This window comes from Pleurodeles waltl, chromosome 3_1 (genome assembly GCF_031143425.1).
Source record: "Pleurodeles waltl isolate 20211129_DDA chromosome 3_1, aPleWal1.hap1.20221129, whole genome shotgun sequence".
NCBI classification, from domain to species: Eukaryota; Metazoa; Chordata; class Amphibia; order Caudata; family Salamandridae; genus Pleurodeles; species Pleurodeles waltl.
Window position 1 is genome coordinate 360,963,001 of NC_090440.1, and position 16,775 is coordinate 360,979,775.

Sequence of the window (16,775 nt, forward strand, 5' to 3'; positions counted from 1 at the left end):
TGGATACTGTTGCTGCCTTGAAAAAGTCACTTGTGACGAAACACGCATTGGCTGTCATTTGATGCATACCAACATTTCACAATCAATCTAAATGTGGAATTGTGGACCATATTTGGAATAGACACTACCGAACGTTTTCAACAAGATTCATTTAGTGGACTTTTTGCTTATTGGACTGTATTACAAGTGCTTAGTATCATTATTTAAGTTTGCAAGCGAGATGCAGCCTGAAGAATGAAGATAAACGGAGACAAAGCAGCTGTGGAAAGCTCCAAGTAGATGAGGGCAAAGAGTTCACGCGGTGCCGGTAAGCCCGAGGGCCTCACCAAAGGAGGAAAAGTCTAACAGGGAACAGGGATCATAGAAAATGAAAATTGGCAGCTAATGTTGATTTCAAATTAGAACTTGAGCACTTCTGGGTTGGTCATGTATTCCCAGCTTCCAATCATACCTGTAGAGTAAGGTGAGCACATTAATAAGCATGCTCTAATTTCGATTTTTACTCGAATAATTGTCAAACATGGTCACATTAAAGCGAGATTGGGAAGTGCTCTTTTAAATCCTGTACCGTGGTTTTTGGCTGTCTGGGAATATGTACAGTTGTAAAGTGTAGCTGCAGTATCCTATGACCTCAGTAAAAGTTTTCCTCTACTGGTGCTCCATTTAGTGCTCTGAATCGCCTTATTTCCTTTGTGGAAGTCGAATCAGCAACGCCGTTCAACCTTTCCCCGGCTCCTTCATAATATTTGCATCATGCTTAATTTGTAAGCTTGTGCTAATTAGGGGTCTCATGTAGGAAGCCGTTTTGTGGCTGCAAACCATGCAATTCCCAAAATCACAGGTCTTGCACCAAATTATGTTCTGCTATGTATTAAACCCCTTTTATGACTCGGAGAAGAATTTCAGATTTGCAATTGTAGGGGGTATGAACGGGGCACCCTTCTTAATTGTGTATGCCAATGAGATACAGCAATGGTTTGTGACTGCAATTGCACTTATAAACATTTTAAAAAGTTACTGATACCTCAAAGGAGGAGGCAACTATTTTGTAAAGAGTAAGCGATCCCTACTAAACAGCTTTTCCTTTGCTAATTCTGTCAGTCGGCATTGAGTGGAATAGGCAGTGGTCCTGTGAACTGTCAACAACCCCTAACATCTTCCCATATGGGAAACATATTTTTAAAGCACCACCCATTCCTTTAAGGAACACAAGCCACTTAAATAATTGTTTCACTTTTGGGAATGTGAACGCAGGAATGGTGTGTCCTATTTCTTGCAGGCTGGCATCACTGCATTAGTAGCCAATCGCGGATGGTCAAAATAACGAGCTGCCTAAATAATACTCATTAGGAAAGTCATTCTGCAACTCCCTGCAACTGAACTTTTTGCTAAGCACATATATTAAATTGACATATGACAGGCTTTTCAGAAAATGTTGGTGCGCCGTTTGAACCCACTATTTGCAACCCGCCTGAATGGACATCATGCTTAAAGTGCCAATCTGTTCCTGTGCAACAATCTGTATTCATGATTACACATAAGGTAGGAATTACAGTCCCTCTTCAGAGGACGTCATGCAGCAAGGAAACAAAGTAAATTCTAATTTACACATGAAATAGTGTAAGGTTATCAAACACATTAAAAAAACTTATAGTAGTTTTCTTTTGCAAATTGTAACCTTTGTCTGCTTTTAATTTCAAATGAGGTTCTGCGTTGCGACTCAACAAGAAACTTTAGGGGCTGATTTGAGAAAAGTGGAGCAGCACCCAGTGCAGCGCTACTTTCCTTGCGCCCCTTGGCGCTCCCCTTCCACCAACATGTGTGTGCCATATTTAAACTATGGCACACCATGGAGCAGGGTAAGGGGCAATAGCATCATAAGTCCTGATGCTATTAATGTACTCTGCAGGAGTAGCTCCAAAATTTTGGTGCTACTCCTGCAGAGAACATAGAGGCCCATTGTATTCAATGGCCTGCTCTGAGCAGGCATTAAAAGTGCCATTTTTTGGTCCCCCTAACGGCACACCACCAGGAATGAGCATGCAGGTACGCAGGACACAAAAGATTAGTCTATCTACTGCACAAAACATGTACTACAATTGCCAGAAAATGTTTTGCGATTTAGTCATTATGAGGTCCTCTGTAGTTCCAGTGGGCCAGTAACTCCATGGATCTAGTATCTTTCACCTGGAGACTTCACCGGCTGTAGTCAAGTAGAGGGTCCATCTGGAATGAGGAATTACCAGGTGAATTAGGAATATAATTACTGATTACTGTGGTTTGAGGAACCCTAAGGTGTCTAGATGTTATAACACCTGGTAACTCCACCCTTCCCTGGAGTTACCATTGTTGCCAGTATTAGTAACTACCGGGCAAAGGGGTCGAAGTTATTGGGTCTATGACTGCGGACCCCAGAATAAATGTCAGAAAGCCAGGCTGGAGTTATAGCATGCTGCCTAAAATAAAGCACGCACGGGTGCACAGTGCTCCAAAGCTGCTTGTACTGAAATCATCCCCAGGCAGGAAAGGATAGCGATCCTTGCAAAGTGTTGCCGTTGTCTGGAGAGAGATTTTGCATGCATGGAGAATGACAGTGCAACAATGACAAACTAAAGTTCCTTGCAGGACATGAACTCCTACACAGTTTCAGAGACAAGGTGGCCCTCTTGAATTTATGGGTATACCTTTGGTCGTGCCCTAATTGTCTTTACTAGGTAATCATGATACTATGTTGCTGTAACCGGGTCCTTGCTACGCGTATGTAGGATTTCCTTCTATAGAATTGTTGCTCCCCTTGGAGTTGTTTCAAGGGCAATAGTAATGCCAAGAGGTGTTCTGCGAGTTGAGCTGTGTTGTGAAAACAAAGTTTGAACTATTTGAACATTTAACTTGATCTTTTTTTAAACAGTAGGATTTAGGGCAAGACTGTCCGTAGCAGGCATCAGGTGTTTTCCCAGGAGGCTGAAAGGGTGGGGGGGCGGTTTTGCAGCAGTGGGAGCTGGTTTTATTACTGGAGGCCAATTTGCTGCAATATTGGCATCCAATACCAAAAGCAACAGTGCTTTACACTTGCATCCAACCCCCAGAACTCCCGCCCGCGGCTGGTCCGACAAAGCTGCTTGGGCTGCTTTGGATTCCCAGCACAGCCCTGGTAGGATTATTGCTATCATCAAAGGTTATCCTGTGATGAAACAGGAAGGATTCTCAACTTACAAATGAGTTGCAAATATTATGCATTTGTAATTATGTGCAAGACTTTTAGAGTTCCAATAATGTTTATATAAGCTGCCCAGTTAGCAATTACAGGGTATTAGTGTACACAAATTGGCTTTCAGTGGCACACTATTCAAGTAGAATCTTTAAACCATCTTCCATGAAAGAGTGAATAATGATGAATCTTGGGGTAATTATCCAATTCATAGAGAGAGCATTAGGGAACACATATGTAAGATACTCATCTCTTATTCATTTAGTATCAGGAAATCCCAAATCCTCATAAAAGTACAAAGTTGGTTACACAGAGATATCACTAAAGTATATCCATTCGCTGTTAAGTTTAGTGCCAGAGTATTGTAGCCAGTTACTAAACATACAACTTTTGCCTTTAAACATCTCACTATGCTTTGTAGTCCTTAGGGCCCAGCAGATGTAATGAGTTATGGTGGGTGAAACAAGTGGCCAGTTTTCTTTGATTCATGAGTATAACGTTAATGCTCTCTGAAAGGAAGCCTTAAATATTTAGTGCATATTAGAGTTACTTATAGAGGAGGACCACTCCATCATCGATGATCAGCTGATATCATCTCATATTGATTTCGTTGAGAGAGTAGTGGTGCATTTTCTTACTGCCAATAAACGGGGATGCAATCGAATTAGAGGGAAACATTACTGGTTTACTAAGGAATGTTGCGCATTAGATTTCTCACTGGTCAAAGCAATTAAATCTAAGAACCCAGCTCAAATGTCTAAACTTAGGAAATCTTATAAGGCAGCCATTCCTAAAGCTAAACAGGATTGGGACGAACAGAGGTGGGGAGCTTTGAAGGATGCATCTGTTGGCAAAGATTGTTCTAAATTTTGGTCATTGGTTGCTCGTTGCTCTGCCCTAAGTGCATTGGATGTTACTATGATCATCACCCCTGTAAACTGGGTAGACTATTTTAGTCAATCGTATTCTTCTGATTCCATTACCCTGCCTCAGGAACAGTGCTTGGTTTCATCTGTTTGGCTCAGTCCTCCTTATACCCATCTGTTCGCACTTGCAGAAGTTGTTCAATCACTTGCTTCTAAGTGTGGTAGGGCCTCTTGCCTGGATAGCATAGCAGCGGACTTGTTTTTAACTGATAGGAAGGCTTGCCCTCGATATATCTGTGCAATAGCTAACGCTATAGCAGCCAGGGACCCATTCTTTGACACTTGGAAGGGTGCCATGGTTGTACCAAGACACAAAAAAGGAGACTGATCCCTACTGAGCAACTATAGGCCAATTAGCCTATTAGATTGTCTGCAGAAGGTCTTTCACCGATGTGTTTTGAGGAAAATCCAGGACTGGATGTTTGATCAGGACATCCTTAGACCATTTAAAGCTGGATTCCACAGAACAATTTCCCCCATAGATCAAGTGTTCCGGTTTTTGCTGTTGTACTGGGGAATGAACACAACTGGCAAGGGCAACCTTTTTGTTGCCTTTGTAAATTAAAGTCAGCTATTGATCTAGTTCCTAGACTTGATCTATGGAAGGCTCTTTCAGACATGGCACTGCACCCCCCCCACATTATCTCACTATTCATATGCCTTCACGAGGTTAACTATGCACGTGTCAGGTGGTGAGACCAAGGCCAGCTGACAGACAAGATACCTGTATCTAGGAGTGTGCACCAGGGTTGCATACTGGTGCCCACCTTGTTTTCGTTATTCATTAACAACATAGTCCCTTTCCTGACTCAGGTAGACACAGATGCCCCACTTTTGACAAAAAGCTAAAGTCCTGACCTTTTGTTTTGTCAATGACACTCTGTTGATCTCCAAGACACCAAGGGGACTGCAAAACCTCTTGACCTGCTTTGATGAGTTTTGTCACCTTGTGGCTTGGCGTTCAAAACTTCTAGATGTAAACTAATGTCATTTAACCCCCACAAATCATTTAAATTGAACATTGCTTCAGGAGGAATTCCTCTTGAGTTGGTGAATTATTTTACTTATTTAGGAGTGAGGATCTCAGGAAGAATGACTTGTAAATCACACATTATTAAGGCAGTCACTAAACAAAAACAGATTTTGGGTGCCTTACTTAAGGAACACTCCGCTTCACATACAAAACCAGTTTGACCAGCCCTCCAAATTTATGAGGCTAAGGCTTTAAGATCAGCCCTTACTGGTGCAGGATTGTGGGGGAATTTCTAATATCAAGGAGTTTTCTAAAGTAGAAAACAAATTTGTGAGGAACTTAGTATTTCTCCCATCGAGTGCCCCGTTGTATTTATTTTTTATGGATTTGGGCATTAAAGTGTTGGCACATAAAGCAATATTGCATCCTCTGCTGTTCTGGAGACAGCTATGGACTACTCCTGAGTAAACTCATTATGTAGAGCTCTCAAGGATGTGCTAAAAGCTGATTGCTTTAGTAAGGTTCCCTTGTTCAGTAGCATCAAAGATACGTTGTATTCTCTTGGGCTGTCCGAGTTGAGGGATAGCCCAGAGGTTTCTAATTTTCCATTCAAGGATGATTTGTAAAAGAGATATTAGATGGCTGTTGCTACTAATGAATTATGAAGTGCCACTTGTTCCAAGTTTTCATGTGATTTTATTGATTTTAAACGTGAGAGCGGATACAAAGTGTTTTGGGATCAGATTTTGGTAGCCAAGAAAACTCTATTTCCAGTTTTAAGTGGTCGCTTTACCGTTAATACTGTTTACTTCTAAATAGTCAAGCAGAGATCAACTGTATGTTCAGCTTGTAATTTCCATACTGAGAGCCTTTCTCAAGATTTATTTCTTTGTCCAGTTTATGCATCTCCTCGTTGAAAGTGGCTAGTTCCAGCATGCAGATGGCTAGGTGTCTGCAGCCGCTCAGTTGCCCTTGATATTCTTAGGGAAGATACTTGAGCTGCCCTAGTCATTTCTGTTGCCAAGTTTCATGGCGCTGTGTGGCTTCTTAGGAGAAAAACTCTCCCCTTATTACAAAAAGCCTGAAGTTGCTGGTTAGTTTAATTGTTTCATTTTGATTATTCATGTACTTCAATTTTATATTGATTATAACTACCAATACTCTGATGTAGTTGGCATGCGCCACACTTTTGGATACGGGTAATTCTGCAATAAAGGTCTTTGGCTTAGGTGTAACAGGTACCAGGCAATGGTCTCTAAAGTCCCATAGATCTAGTTTGTGAACTTTTAATACTATCACAAATATAATGTAACTGCTATAAATAGACTTGGCCACAAAAAATACCTTTACACTGTAGCTTAGGTTTTAGAAATTCCAAGGTGCCTAGCAGTCTTAATCATAAAGCCAGTTTATAGCCCTTGTGTCATAACTAAATTGAAAGCAAATACACAATCTCTTCCTGATAAAATAATTAACCCTCCTCATTTCTGCATTCTTTTTCTCGAAACAAAGCATCCTAATCAATAGACTGTAACGCTGTGCAGACCTACGTTAAATGTTATCCACATTAATCAATGGATATAGAATTACAGTTTTGAATTCTAAATGGCAATACCAAAGGATAGTCGCTCATTGTTGCATTTTCAGTTTCAGGTTCATCTGGAGTGATTAAGGAACCTGCCTTCCCATTATTTGGCCCAGGTTTATTGTTGATCACAAAATCATAATCAGAAAAGAACAGTCTCCTCAGAGGCATCTGGCAGTTAGAGCTCTGGCTTACTTTAAAAAATGTAAATTTCTCTGATCTGTGTAGACTTTTACTGCATATTTAGATCTAAAAATAAATGTCAGAGGGAGTTGGAGTGGGTGATGTGGTTGTGAAAGTGTGTGTGGCACATGCATGCATGTTTGGTTGTGTGTTGAGTTGCAGTGAGCAACAATCAGGTGAGTGTTGTTGTGTGGTTCACAGTGTTGTGATGTGTGTAGTTGTGATTGAATGTGAGTGTGTTTGTCTAGATGAGTGTGTAGTTGTGTGGTAGTTGTGGTTATGTCATGTGTGGGTGCAGTGCCAAAAATGTCTGTGTGTTGTGTCATGTAAGCATGGCAATGTGTGTTTTCAGCATGTACATGTTGGGTGGTGTTGGAATGGCAATGGGTTATAGTGTGTATGTGATGTGTTGTGTAATGTGTTGTGCAGGGGGACACATATGGCTAAAGTACAGTGTGTGTACCTGACTTACCTCTATTCCATTGCCACTGCCATTGTACAATGTCCATTGTGTCCAGCGATAGTCTCCCTCCATCAGCAATCCAATGCCAGTACACCACCTGCTGGACTGTAACATCTAAGTACAGTTTGCGACACCCTGCCAGCGTGACAGCTACGAACAGCACTCTGTTGTGGTAGTCTGCGGCTCAGTCTCAATACATCCAAATACGCTGGGCAGAACACCGTTGACTTGACTGTGTTTTTGGGAGCGCTGTGGTGGCATATTGGCGGTACTACCGCCAAGATCTAAATCAGGCCTTTAGTGCAGAATGCAGTCTTCAACTCATTGCCTTCACTGACTCTGAGGAAATAATAGGTTTCCTAGAAGGCAAGCTTAGAAAACAAAAGCTTTGCATATTTGATTTGATTGGATAGAACAAACAGATACCAAAAGTAACAGATATTTATTTTTTATGGTTAATCTTTTGGCAGACCCATAGTCCATAAATGTTCTTCACCTCCCTTTTCTCACACAAAAAAGCAACAAAAACAGAGGTGAAGGAGCATGAGATTCTGATGGCCTAATGAGTTCATTATCAAGTCTTAATCAATATACTGTTTCAGACTCTGTCAGTACCTATACTTGACTGCAGGGTATAGCTGCTCCAGGTTCCAAATCAATCTTGCAGTCATAGTCTCTAAGTAGAGATAATCAATATGATCTCTTTTAATCAAATACATCAATAAAACATTTATAGCAGTTAAATATGTTTACACAACTAATGACACAAGATGTTAGAATTCCTCCTAATGACTTATACGGGTGACTATTAAACAGTTCACTATTTGGTAAAACAATGATTGACACAATAATGAGCATTCCGTTGTCCTGTCCAAGCTGGCATGTGCAAGCTGCCTGTAAGGTTTACACTGAGTCTACAGTGGCATGCCCAGTATCACCTTAAATTCAGTTGTATCAATCAAATCAAAAGACATTTTCTCATAATGACTTCCAAAATGTACTAAAGGATTCATTACTATATGGAAACATAGAGGCCCTGAAGACACCAGTGAACCATCCACTTCCTTAACCTATTTAGGAGCTTTCTTCCAAATCACTGGTAACTGTAAATATTAAGCACATTTAGTACCTATTCAATTCCCAGAGCCTGATGAATTTAAGAATTTAAAAGTAATGAAAGAATCCATTCCTGTCCATTTGGCAAAGTCATTTTCAAAGGGATAATTGTATGAGCAACAGAGGACAGATAGTATTCAGTACCTAAGTTGAAAGGAATACAGTTTTCCCTGGTTCTGCATTTTCTAGTTCTGAAGTTGCTACTGCTTGATTCCAAGAGGTTTAGTTTAACAATCTTTTACAAAATCTCCAGACTTGCTACTATACATACATAACGTTTGTATACATGTTCTTCCTCTTTCTTCTTTAGAAAGTTGACCTTTGACAATTTCTAATCGCAAGAGATCAGGCACTTCAGAGTTTATATTCCCTTTTGCTCTAGGACTTACTACAAACAAGCTAGCATCAGTCTGAATTTTGTTTCAACAAGACTAAGTTAAAGAATGATCTAGCTGCACTACTAAGTCTATGATCGTTTCACACTTTGTGAGGGGATGGTCTCCCTGTGCCAGAACATCTTTTCATTTGCTTCATAACCCTTGACAAAAGAAAGTAAAAAAAAATCCGTCAGGCCACATAGTTGCAACTATAAAATGTTTAAAGGTGCCTATATAACTTACTAAGGCTAGGTGATCTTGTCTTAGGTTTAAAAATTCTAATGAAAGTTATTTCCATTCAAATACCTTTAATGCTCGCTTGCAGAAGGCAGACAAATGATACAGAAAAGGATTATTATGTTTTACTAATGGAATACTCCATTTAGCATCATTGCCACTTAAGAAAGACAAGACAAAATGTGCTTTTTTCTATTGTATGTATGTGTGTGTATGTTATTTCAGTAGCACAAATGGCAGCGGAGTCCTGTACGTGGTGTATGCAGGACTCAATATCTGGAAATATCATAAATTGACACAAGAAATGTCATTGAAACAGATGAAGAAATAATGCAAAACTATTGGGGTCACCACTAAATCTCTCAGGTAGTGCTACTAGTATTAATGGTACAATGTGGGAGTATGACTACATGCTAATCTTTCAGTCTTTTATATGAGACGGCAAGGCCCAACGTCCATTAGCCTCAGGTTCTGCAGGTAGGAGTATCAGATTTGTGACTTTCTTACAGGTTTTAAGAGAACTGATTTCTTATCTAATCGTTATTAATTTATATTGTAGTTTAGTCACTACAGTTAAAATAACGAGGGCTAGGCAGTATGTGAGGATGGACTACCCTTGCAATCCAGATCCAACAAGATTGATGATAACTTCCACATTTCAACGACCACAGAGCTAAACTGTGCTGGTTTGGGGCAATGGAACATGAGAGAGAAACAGAGACATTGGATGTTGCCACACTGTCTGGTTGCACAGTAGGCTTTTAATATGACTGTAGTGGTGACCACCAATATTTACTTCTGCTATTATACATGTTATACCTTCTAACAGTCTCTCTATTGTCCACTCTCCATTCTGAAATGAGTTTTATATTTCTTCTGATCTAAAGTGCAGTTAACATTGATATACTGATGATGTCCTATGGTGATTGCTAAGAGAGCTACCTTCAATATTATGCAATGGCTTTCCATGATTCTGTTCACATTCAGTGTTACAAGTTGATAGCCATACCATGAAATGCACTAATTATTAATATTGTGCTTGTAATCTAAACTCTTGGAATTTACGTATTTGCAATTATTGATATCTTCCACACTACCATAATTCAGTGCCAACAAGAGTCTACTCATCTTTGCCATAAAGATTAGTTCTTTCTCCACTAGGGTAACTCTTTGTGATAAGTGCAAACTGGAGTTTGTAATCCAAATGGATGACACAGTGTGGAAAATAACAAGTGCAATACAATTCATAATTCCATGATGACTCCTTATAAAAATAAACAAGTGCTACAGAGTTCATAATCCTAATTAGTGACACATTATGAAAAACGTGTGATCTATATCCTTTACAAGATACCTCTCTGAGATCAAAGATGTCTTTTGTTGACTTGACAGAGTACCAGATGTCATAGATTCTAATAGAAAGTCCTAGCTGCAGTAAACCATGTGTTACAATTGCCCAGCAAGGATGCTTTGGACCAAGACGAACCTATACACTTAACATTCAAAATGGCCACTTCCATTAGAAAGTCTTGTGAGAGTCATGTGGTCCTTCGGGACATATAGGGGGTTATTACAACTTTGGAGGAGGTGTTAATCTGTCCCAAATGTGACGGATATACCACCAGCCGTATTACGAGTTCCATAGGATATAATGGACTCGTAATACGGCTGGTGGTATATCCGTCACTTTACCATCACTTTTGGGACGGATTAACACCTGCTCCAAAGTTGTAATATCCCCCATAGTCCTCTTTGCTTCAGGTACTTAACTGGGTGTATCCTTCTGATACATTATGCTTCTGTCTAGACGGTGCCCACGACTGCAAACCTCTCAATCCTCTTCTACTTTTGAAAGGATGCGATTTCAGAAGCTTCAGAGTAGCGCTACTTTTAACACATGGATACAGAATATAAGTGACGAGTATGGGTCCCACAGAGGGCCGTATATCTAAAAAATACTGGAGTTGCCAAAGTAGGAGGTCAAGTCCTACATGAACTTTGCATTAAGGCAGTGTTTTTACACGACTGTGGAGAGTTTACCCAGCTTAATATGGATTTAGTATATTTTGCACTTTGTGCATTGTATTCTAAGAAAAACGAACACTGGCATACTGTTTGAATAAGGTAACAGCAATAGAGTTGGTAGCAGAGGGGCCATAAACAGTCCCTATGTGAAAAGCACTTTTTGAAACTATCTGATGGTGATAATTATGTTCACCATCTCTTCAACCTGTAGATTTTGCTGCATTTCAGAGTGAAGATGATCTGCGCCAAGATGGAATTAATTCACAATATTCTTCACCTACGTACTCTAGGAGGGATTGGTTAATTGTAGAGATAGGTGAGACCTGCAGATTAATATCCCAATATGAACCCTCACTCACTCAGAAATACCTAAGAGCATGGTTTGCATGGCACTCAATGTGACACTTTATTGTTGTATTTTGTTGTATGGCTAGTTAACAATTCTGGCATTTAACACACTTAAAAATGAATACAAGCAGATCATAATGCTTTAAAATTATGTTATTAAGAAATTGCACAAAATGTGCTTTGAAATCACTGCAAGAGCTGACGGCTTGTTGATTCACTTAGTATCATTTTGTTTCCCCATTTTGTGTACAGCCTGTACTGCATTCTCGCCTCATTGTCATGCGTGGTACTACCAAGCAAGAATTCACAAATGACTAGCTCTGGAAGCTTACTTTTCTTATATCTTGTATACATTTTTTAAATGCCCTTTTTCTGTGTTTTAGTGAGAAAGATGCTCACCTGCTACACCACTGGCCGAGTTTTATTTTCTGTCACATGGATTCTCACTTGAAGGGTTAGCATTACACAGTAGCAGTTGGTGACTCAGAAAAATTGTGGGGACTACACCTAAAAATACATACAAACCTACATGAGCACTTCAAACTGAAGTGGCTACTCCCCATTGCTGCCAATCAGCCGTAATGACGCACATGCAGCGCCCTCACACTCCGACCAGCAGATAGTAAAAATAAAATGGCAATAAAATCAAATTATTACTGTTTTATTTTTTAGCTCTCTGCAGCAGTGTGGGTGGGGGCGATGCTCCTCCAACCACCACATATGCACAAGCTGAAATGGCAAAAAGTTGCTACTATGCAGCTAAGGGGAAAGGCTGCCACTTTACACAGTGATGCACATTACGCAGTGATGCCGCATTTTGCTTCTTTTGCTAAATACACTTGTGCAAAGTTGGGGTACAAGTAGCCCGTTTTAAGTAACACATTTTGCTTAAGAAAGATCACTATCAGCTGACATCATACAAAATATTATATATGATTTTGCCTTAAAATTAGAAGATCAACCACATTCCGCTGTTTGAAAGTGACGTAGTTTAATTTATGTAAAACATATACAATGTAGTAAGTGCCAATGCACAAGCATTATTGCACACACTTCTTCTAACGTTTATGTTTATGTCTAGATCTTATATATAGAGCTCTAAATAACCTCAAAAGAGGTATCCACGCGCTTTTAATACGATGTTTCACCAGAGGAGAAGAAGAAAACAAAACGGATGAAGATACATTCAGTTTCTGATCTACATTTTGAGATCAAACAAATATGCTTTCAATTGTTCTTTGAAACAAAAAAGTAGGCTCGTGATGGGAAATGTAGCAGCATCTTATTCCAGGCTTTCGGGTGCATCCTTCTAGCTTGCTTGAATTTGGGAATAACGAGCTGGCATTGGAAGGAGGATTTCAATGTTCTGGAAGGTGTATATCCCCAAATCGTTTATGTCCTGCTGTTTTCTCTTCCGAGTGGGATTGCAGAGGGAGGGCATATAATTTCAGGGGTAGCTCCTCCGCTAAGGCGGATAGGCGTCACCTCCCTGGCAGCAGCAGGAGCTGCAAACCTTTGAAAAATAAAACGATAATAAACTATGTTTATTATTGTTTTATTTTTAAAGGGGCGGGCCTTGGGAGTGACGAGCACTGAGGGGGGTGCACAGGGCACTCCCCTCAGTGCACATGTATGTTTGGCCGGCCGTGTTGGGCCGGCCAAACACACATGCGCAGAAGGGCTCTCTCCAACCCAGCACTGTGTTGCTGGGTTGGAGAGAGCAAGCCCAGGCTCCCAGTCTGTGTTGGAGCGAGGGCGCTCCAGCCAATCATAACGCTGGTCTGATTGGCTGCAGGGCAGGCTGGGAGCATGTGCCTGCAGCAAGGAAGAGAGAAGAGGTGCAGCCGTGTGGAGAAGGTATGTTTTTTTTCCACTTTTCCCAGTCGCCAGCGACAACTGCATAATTTGGTGATAATGCGCCTATCTCCATCTTTGGATAGGAGCCATTTTTCAATGGGTATAAGTAGCAGGTGTGCCCTCCGGTGAATGTTAGGGTGGGTAACCTAGTGTTGGCCTATTGGTAATGGAGGTGTTTTGCTTCAGTTTCTCAAAACTGATGGACCCATCGGGATAAAACTTGCGTCCAATTGATCTGCGTCCGGCACCTGGCCAGGCAGCAACTGTTATGGGATAAAGGCCTGGGGTAAATTTTTGTTTCCCAAGATGAGAGTTGGCAGCAAGAGGAATTAAGTCATGCAAATCTGTCCCAAACTGCAAGGGTGGCCCTAGTGACAGGTGACAAGTATAGCCCCCACAACCTCTGCTTCTTTTGTAGCCAGGGTATTTTCCAGAGGTTCTCGCCAATGCTTTTCAGACTCTTAGTATTTTCACTCCACCAGAAAGCAGACCTGTGCTGCCTGATAGTAGTACAGGAGCCTAGGTACCCCTAGACACCCTCCTCTGTTGCTGGAAGGTGGATCTGAAAGCAGTTCATACGTGGCCATTGTCCCTCCTAGACAAAGTGGTTGATTTCAGTCTGAAGGGACTTGAGTCTACCCTGGGGTGGCCATGTCAGGGGAAGGGTCTGGAAGAGGGCCCTCTGTAGTGTGGTATTTTTCAGGGCTGCTATCTCCCCAAGCCAGGATAGGCACTAATGCCTTCACTAGGCCGAATCTATTTGTACATGACAGAGTAGGGCGCAGTAGTTGGTGGCCATCGTTTCGCAAAGAGTGGGAGCGATCTGTACTCTGAAGTACAATACCAATGAAGCAGCCCACGTCAAAGGGTATCGGGTGGCCAACAGCTCCTGTAAGGAGGACATACTGAGAGGCTAAGGGCCTGTGATATCTGGAGGTTGATGTGAAAGCCCAGCACCCCTCCAAATTGCCCATATTCATCTATTAAGGCCGGCAAGGAATGCAGAAGGCCATTAAGTGGTGCCAGGACATAATCTGCATACAAATTATGGTGTGTTCTTATCCCCAAAACTGTAAAAATGTATCCCAGTGATATGCATGGTGTCTCTAACTCTATACTATGGGTTCCATGTACAGGACAAATAACGGGGTATAGTGGACATCCCTGCCTTGTTCCTATGCAGATTGTAAAGGGGGTCGAAAGCACCTCATTGACTCGTACCACTGCCCTAGGTTCACCATTACTGCTGACGATCCAGGAGCCGAATCTTCTTCCACAGCCAAAATGGCTCAAAGTAATGTCTAAGTATGTCAAATGCACACAATTGAATGCCTTTTCAGTGCCGATGGCTAAAAGCATTACTTCCCACACTAATCGATTGGCTTTATCCACTAAATGCAGGATTGGCTTACCAGTGTCCCTGCACTGCCAGTGGTGGATTAACCGGTACTGGTCATGCTCCACCAGTCCCAGCATAAGGGGGCCCAATCGAGCTGCCAATATGCTGCAAAAGAGTTTTGAATCCATACTGATGAGTGAAATGTAATGATATGAGCCACACTCATGCTTATTTTTCCCGGGTTTGGGAATCACTTTAATCGAGTCCTCTAGCATGGAGCATGGAAAGGTACCAGTGTCCACCAGCGAATTGAAGAGTCTGGTGAGGAGAGGGGTGAGCTTCTGGCAGAATGTTTTGTAGAAAAGGGCAGAGAAACTATCTGGTCCTGGGGAGTTGAGGAGCTTCTTCAGCTCGATTGCCATGATGACTTCAACTATGTAAAAGGGTTGGTCAAAGGAAGCAGCCTGTTGGAGAGTCAATCAGGGAGTGTGTGCATCCTGAAGGTAATCCTGGGAATTCATCAGCCAAAGGTCCTGCACCTCCTAGAGGACTTATCAAAATCCCTAAAGGTGGATGCTATATCAGTATTATCTCTGGTTTCGCTACCATATGACTTAAGGAGAGTGCTGACTCTATCCGCCTGCTGCTTTGCTCACAGTTTATGGGACAGAAGTCCACCATGCCTGTCTCCCCCTACATAAAATTATTGTGTAATCAGAGGAGTGCATATTCCTCTCTATCTAGGTCCAGGCTATGCAGCTGGGGTCAGTTCCTCTGGGCCCCTGTTTGTTTGTGGATGGGCTCCAGCTCTCACACCCACTCCTCTAATTCTCCCCTTCTTCTCCCTAAGCATCTTATTCACAGCTGAGGAGATGGCAATGAATTACCCCCTCATGACACCTTTTAATATCTCCCACAAATGGCTATGGAGGTGTTCTCGGTCTCATTACCGCCAGGAAGTCAGCGATACTATGTGTGATTTGTCGACTGTGTCTGGACAATGAAGCAAGCTTTCTTGTAACCTCCAAGGGTGATTGACCCATTGTGGGGGTTCTATCTGTAATGTGAGGAGTAGGGGGCATGATCAGACAGAGCTCTGGGGTCAATCTTGACTGCCTTGGTCTGTGTTTGTATGCTTGTTGTCCTCAGAAAACAGTCAATGGGGGAGTATGTTTTATGGGCATGTGAGTATTAAGTATAATCTCTAGTATATGGATGTGCAGTCTGCCATAAGTCAATCTGTCCGCCCTCCCAAAGTCACGCTTTTCCACCTCTGGAGAGTGGCCCAGCCTGCCTGAAGCACTTTCCGGATCTGTCAAGGTCATTGCTGATCACAAGGTTGAGGTCTCCCCCTATCAAGTCCGCCCAGCCCAGGGAATCTAGTGTGGCTAATATAGTCTGCTTTAAAAATTGTTCCTGATTATCTTCCAGGGTGTATGTGGATACGATGGTGAAGGACAGCCTCCCTACTGAAGGAGTGCCTTCCTACATGTATATGGTATGATAACAGTCTCTCTCGTATTTCAGAAACTTTACACCCCATTGAGAACAAGACGGCCATACCCCCTTTCCTTGTATGATCGGAGGAGAAGTATTGGTGCAGGAATTGGTGGGTTTTAGCCTGTGCCAGTTGATGAATAGAATAAGCAAATATTCCTATCAGCTAATTTATAAGAAGGTCAGCACCATCTTCCATTTGGCGGGACTGTTGAGCCCTTGCACATTGAGGGAGGATAATTATCTTTAAGTCAGCGTGGTTGGCGAAATGGGGGTTAAAAGCTATTGCTTGCATTTTTGTGTGGAAGAGTCTGTGGCATGTGGATGAAGTGTGCCTGGGAATCAGTCTAAGTACACAGGAGGGGCCTGAGTACACGCATTTGGCTCTGTGACACAGTGAGTATGAAACCAATATAAATGCTAAAAAGAAAGAAACAGGTACAGAACTGAGTAGTCCACTATACAACTGTTAACAACCAAGTTAGCCCCATGGTTGGCTCTTGGGCTGAAGGCAGGAATCATCTCATTAAATGGTGGAAAGTGGAATCCTCCACTCAGCCGCTGCATGCCTCCGTTAATGCCAGAAGTGTGCATTAGCAGCTCAGCAGGGTTCCCATAAACAGCAGCAGACATGGATCCGA